The sequence below is a fragment of the Macadamia integrifolia genome, chromosome 1 (assembly GCF_013358625.1).
Source record: "Macadamia integrifolia cultivar HAES 741 chromosome 1, SCU_Mint_v3, whole genome shotgun sequence".
Classification (NCBI taxonomy): Eukaryota; Viridiplantae; Streptophyta; class Magnoliopsida; order Proteales; family Proteaceae; genus Macadamia; species Macadamia integrifolia.
In genome coordinates, this window is record NC_056557.1 from 17,215,217 (window position 1) to 17,221,749 (window position 6,533).

At 39.5% G+C, this 6,533-nt stretch overlaps 1 non-coding gene across 1 annotated transcript; it reads left to right on the forward strand.

Moving 5' to 3' along the window:
* Window positions 1-5,358: 5,358 nt before the first annotated feature.
* Window positions 5,359-5,465, forward strand: LOC122086584. Its single transcript, XR_006142478.1, has one exon. It is a non-coding gene; the product is annotated as a small nucleolar RNA R71 (small nucleolar RNA).
* Window positions 5,466-6,533: the final 1,068 nt, after the last annotated feature.

Consider the following 6,533-nt stretch of genomic DNA (forward strand, 5'->3'; position numbering starts at 1 on the left):
TCTAGTTCCAAGGGAATCAACTCTTATTCTTCTTTATACCACATTTCTCATTTCATTTAAAATTGTGCATTTGTCAACCCATGCCAAATTAAAAAGAAGGTCTCAACTCCAAATCAAAAGTACAAGGAACCCACAGACTTACATATGGTCCATCACCATAAAACAGGGGTCTCTTATTTTTCAAAAGAAAGTCCCATCTCAAGACACATGCTTGTTTCTTTCTTCTCAACAGGGTTTTATACGTTCAAAATGGGTACCTTCGTCAAAACTTTTATTTTCATACATCAAGCATCCGAATGATCTGATCATTAGCCAAAAACCAAAGTAGGACTTCATCCTTAGCAAGCTCAAAAATAAAAAGAAAAACAAACAAAACAAAGTGAAAAAAAAAAACAAAAACTGGTTTCCCTCCCCCACACTTAAGTCATGCAATGTCCTCAATGCATGGAAAAAAAAATTAAAAGCAAAGACAATGCAAGGGGGTCATACCTGATTAAAAATTAGTCATCAGTGTAAAAAGGTTCATGGAGATCCATGACCTCTTCACTACTAGTAGTAGGAAACTCGAGGAACGGTTTCAAACGCTGACCATTAACCTTCGAAATTACCCCTGTTCCTGGATTCAAAATCTCCACAGCCCCATGGGGATATACATTATGAACAATAAATGGGCCATCCCATCGGGATCTAAGCTTACCAGGAAAAAGATGCAATCGAGAGTTGTACAATAAGACCTTATCACCAATTGCAAAAGATTTACGCAGAATGTGTTTATCATGGAAAGCTTTGGTCTTTTCCTTGTAAATTCTAGAACTTTCATATGCTTCATTCCTAAGTTCCTCCAACTCAGATAGTTGGAGCCTACGATGAATTCCCGCATCAGACAAATCAAAGTTAAGCTTCTTAATGGCCCAAAAGGCCTTATGCTCCAACTCAACTGGTAAGTGACAAGCTTTTCCATACACCAAACGGTAGGGAGACTGACCAAGGTCGGTCTTGAATGCAGTCCGATGGGCCCACAAGGCATCAATGAGCCTAAGGGACCAATCCTTACGGTTGGGATTAACAGTTTTCTCCAAGATTTGTTTGATCTGCCTATTAGACACCTCCACTTGGCCACTAGTTTGGGGGTGATAAGGGGTAGATAACTTATGAGTGATCCCATACTTTTTCATTAAGGCCTCAAAAGGCCGATTACAAAAATGAGTACCCCTATCACTAATTATTGCACGTGGTGCACCAAAGCGGGAAAAAATGTTCTCTTTGAGAAACTGGACCACCACTTTGTGGTCATTAGTTTTACAAGGTATGGCCTCTATCCATTTAGAAACATAATCAACGGCCAAAAGTATGTACAAATTCCCAAAAGAATTAGGGAATGGTCCCATAAAATCGATGCCCCATACATCAAAGATCTCAACTACCAAAATAGGGTTGAGGGGCATCATGTTCCTTTTATTGATACGGCCAAAAGACTGGCAGGCAGGGCAAGCCTTGCAAAAATCAAAAGCATCTCTAAAAAGAGTGGGCCAATAAAATCCGCATTGGAGAACCTTTGCGGCAGTCTTCTTAGGTCCAAAGTGTCCACCACATGCATGATCATGACAAAAAGAGAGAATAGAATGTTGCTCATGATCAGGAACACATCGTCGGATAATCTGATCCGGACATATCTTAAACAAATAAGGATCATCCCAGAAAAAGTGTTTAACTTGGAAATGAAACCTATACTTATCTTGAGTGGACCAGTGATCCGGAGTCACACCTGAAACTAAGAAGTTGACAATGTCAGCAAACCATGGTTCACTAGACATTGCAAATAATTGTTCATCTGGAAAGTTCTCGTTGACTGGAGAATCAACAGTCAAGGAATTGGGAAGCCGGGATAAATGGTCTGCAACTAGGTTTTCAACTCCTTTCTTATCCCTAATTTCTAAATCAAACTCCTGCAAAAGTAAAACCCACCTAATGAGACGGGCTTTGGCATCCTTCTTCTGAACTAGGTATCTGAGGGCAGAATGATCAGTATACACCACCACATGTGAGCCAACTAAATAAGACCGAAACTTTTCTAATGCAAACACAACAGCTAAAAATTCTTTTTCAGTGGTTGTATAATTGAGTTGTGCATCATTTAAGGTCCTACTAGCATAGTAAATGACAGTGGGTAACTTATTAATCCTTTGACCTAAAACTGCTCCTATGGCAAAATCTGAAGCATCACACATCAGTTCAAAAGGTTCAGTCCAAACAGGTGGTTGAACAATGGGTGCATTGGTCAACTCCTTCTTAAGTTGCTTGAAGGATTCTAGGCACTCTTTGGAAAATTCAAAAGTCTGATCTTTGACAAGTAATGAGGTGAGAGGTCGGGCTAACTGACTAAAGTTCTTAATAAACCTTCTGTAGAAACCTGCATGCCCTAGAAAAGACCGAACATCCTTAACAGATTGAGGAGGTGGTAAATTATCAATTAAATCCACTTTGGCTCTATCTACCTTAATTCCCTCCTTGGATATTACATGGCCTAAAACAATACCAGATTTAACCATAAAATGACATTTCTCTCAATTCAAACACAAATTCTTAGATATCCACCTTTTCAAAACTAGGGAAAGATGATGAAGACATTCAGAATAGGAATTCCCATGAATTGAAAAGTCATCCATAAATACTTCTAAGAATTTTTCGACCATGTCAGAAAAAATGCTCATCATGCATCGTTGGAACGTAGCAGGGGCATTGCAAAGCCCAAAGGGCATACGCCTGTAAGCAAATGTTCCATATGGGCATGTAAAAGTGGTCTTATGTTGGTCCTCTAAAGCAATTGGGATTTGGTTATAGCCGGAATATCCATCAAGAAAACAATAGTATTCATGTCCAGCTAACCTCTCTAACATCTGGTCAATGAATGGCAATGGGAAGTGGTCCTTCCAGGTTGCCGCATTTAACTTCCTGTAATCAATGCACACACGCCATCCTGTTTGGACACGGGTAGGGATCAACTCATTATTGGCATTAGGAACTACAGTCACACTAGACTTCTTAGGCACTACATGAACTGGGCTTACCCATTGGCTGCCAGAAATAGGATAAATTATTCCATGATCCAAGCACTTTAGGATCTCTTTCTTAATAGCTTCCATCATCACTGGGTTAGCTCTTCTTTGGGGTTCCGTGGATGGTTTGGAATCCTCCATAAGATGTATATGATGTTGCACAATGGAAGGGCCTTATACCCTTGATATCAGCCATGGTCCAACCTAGGGCTTCCTTATTATCTTTTAACACTTTAAGTAACTCCTCTTCCTGGCTAGAAGTCAAATTTGAAGAAATTATTACAGGAAGAGTCTGGTCAGGCCCTAGGAAAGCATATCTCAAATTAGATGGCAACTCCTTAAGATCTAGCTTAGGGGGCTCAACTATGGAAGGTTTGGGAATGGAATTGGAAAGGGGTCCTAAGGGCTCCACAAGTGTGTGAAGACTCAAGACTTCAGAAAAGAAATTTTCACTCTTATCATCCAACTCATCCATATACTGTTGGAATTCTGAATCAAAATCAATATCAAAGTTGGTAACTAAATCATAGGAAAAATCCAGAAAATCCTCAAGCATATTGATCTCTTCTTCCATATGTGGTTGCTTGCCAATCCTAAACAAGTTAAACTCAACAGTTTGGTTACCAAAAGATAATCTTAGGAAATCATTCCGGCAATTGATTAATGCATTACTGCTAGCCAAGAATGGTCTTCCTAGAATTATTGGGATCTCATCCTTGGTTGAGAAGGGCTTAGTATCTAACACAATGAAATCAATAGGGAAAATAAATTCCCCCACCTTTAGTAAGACATCCTCAACCATCCCTTTAGGAATCTTAACAGATCTATCTGCCAACTGAAGAGTAGTTCCAGTGGCTTTTAATTCTCCCAATCCTAGTTGCTTGTACACATGGTAAGGTAAAAGATTCACACTTGCGCCAAGGTCAAGTAAAGCATGCTCAATATAGGTGTTACCTATGACACAAGATATGGTAGGGCTCCCTGGATCCTTATACTTGGCTGCTATAGGCTGAGTAATTATGGAACTAATGTTACCTGCCAAGAACGCCTTTTTGGGCACACTAGTGATACGTTTGTGAGTACACAAACCTTTCAGTACCTTTGCATAGGTGGGGATCTGGGATATGGCATCCAAAAGAGGGATGTTTATTTCTACCTTTTTGAAGACTTCTAAAATTTTGTCCATGGAAGCAGTCTTCTTTTTGTTTACCAAGCGATTAGGAAATGGGACAGGATGAACATAAGGACTGTTAGGGATTTGCCCCTGTTCAGAAGAATCATTTTTGGTTTCCTCAACCAAATCATCTTTAGTTTCAGAAAAATCTTTAGGTTCATCAGACGAACCTGGAGCAAGAGGCACATTTGTGTCCTCAACTGAAGAAGAGTTAACAGGAGTAATAGATGGGGAAGATTTAGGAAAGCTCTGTAGGTACTCTCTACCACTCCTAAGGGCATAAACAACATTACATTGGTTAGAGGGCCCTTATTGAGTCTGACCTTGTACTATATTCAGTGGTGCATTAGTTGGTCCTTGTAAACTAACAGGTTGATGATGCCTAGGGTTAGGCTCTGGTTGACTGGGTAAAGTTCCCTTCTTCCTCTCATGCATAATTGAGACAACTTGGGTAAGTTCTCTCGTAAGATTTTGATGGCTTGTCATGAGGAGGGCCATATTTTTTTCCAAGTCATTTATTCTACTTGCCTCTCCAGTGTTGGTAAACCCAGGGGGTTGCTGATAAGATGATAGAAGAGGGGCCCTAGGAAAACTCGCCTGAGGTCCTACATTTGACCTAGGAAAAGTATTTTGAGAAAAAGATTGTTGTGCAAAGGGAGGCCTTTGGGGTCCAGGTTGACCTTGATTATAGAAATTGGAAGGTCCTGCTTGGTTGCCCTGATTCCAAGAAAAATTTGGGTGATTTCTCCATCCTGGATTGTATGTGTTACTATATGGATTATTCTGGTATAAGGCATTAACACTATCATTAGAAGTGCCCCCAGAGGTGTTAGGGCATTCTTCTATGACTCTCTAGGAACAATAGCCTCAATCCTCTTGATTAGGATATCCAAATGGGCTTCCTTGGCTACTATCCCATCCACAAAATATCCTTTTCCTCTTATAGTTCTTTCACTCTCTTGGGTTGATTCCCATTCACGGGTTTTGTCAGCTAAGTCAAGTAAGAATTCCCATGCCTTTTCTTCATCTGTAAAGGATGTGAATCCCTCAGGGCACATAGATTCTATCATTTGTTTAGTTGGGTAATCAATACCCTCATAAATTATTTGACATAAATGCCATAGGTCTAGGCCATGGTGGGGGCATTCTTGGAGTAGATCCTTGAATCTCTCCATAAGTTTGGAAAATGACTCACTAGGCTTTTGCCTAAACTGAAGGATATCACTTCTAAGCTTATTGGTCTTGTGAGTTGGGGAAAACTTCTTAAGGAAGACAACTGTGAACTGTTCCCATGAGGTTATGGAATTTGTGGGTAATCCATACAACCACTTCTTAGCTTGGTCTTTCAATGCAAAAGTGATAAACCTAAGCTTAACAGCATCATCAGAAAACTGTTGGATCTTAATTAGAACACATACCTTTTTAAATTCCCTTAGAAATAGGTATGCATCCTCAGAGGTCAACCCATGGAAGTGGGACAACATAGTGATGTATTGAGATTTGAGTTCAAAATTATTGCCCTGGGCTTGTGGTAGAACTATACAGGAAGGTTGGGCTGTTCTAGCAGGGTAGAACCTATCTTTCAGAGATTTAGGTGAAGGGTTTTGCTGTTGGTCTCCCATATTGAAGGGTTTTAGAGAGAGCAAACGTATAGGGTCACTACTTGTTGGATCTCTTCTTTCTAACCGATTCTTAGTATTACGTACCCACTTAACACTCATGCAACAGAAAAACTTTCCACAACTAAAGTAAGACAAGCACAAAAGAATGGATAGCAAAACTTTTTGATGATTTTTTTGATTTTTTTGATTTTTTTATTTATTTATTTTTTATTTTTTTTTTTTTGCTTTTTGGGAGTTTACCGACAAGGATCCGGGGTTGCTCAGGTCAATTCCTGAGGTACTGCTACAGGGCGAAACCTGTCTTTATCATACTGTGAGGCATGGTGACCTCCACTGATACAACTATTATTGCAAGTTGTTATTCTCAGGAATTCAATAAAAAAAAAAGAAAAAATATAAAGCAAAGCAAATAAAGCACTCCGATTTACCAAAAGAAAGTGAAAAATAACATGGAACTGTCTCCCCGACAACGGCGCCAAAAACTTGTTGAGATTTAAAATGTAACCGCAAGCGTACGGATCAGTGTAGCTACGGGTCGAACACAGGGAGAGCAGTCACTTTATTTTTTATTTCTTTTAATAATGCGAAAGTGAACTGATTAATGATTGTGATCTAATTCTAATTACCGTCCTAAACATATGTATCTAAAATAACGTCCTAACCATTCGTCATCTAAGAATT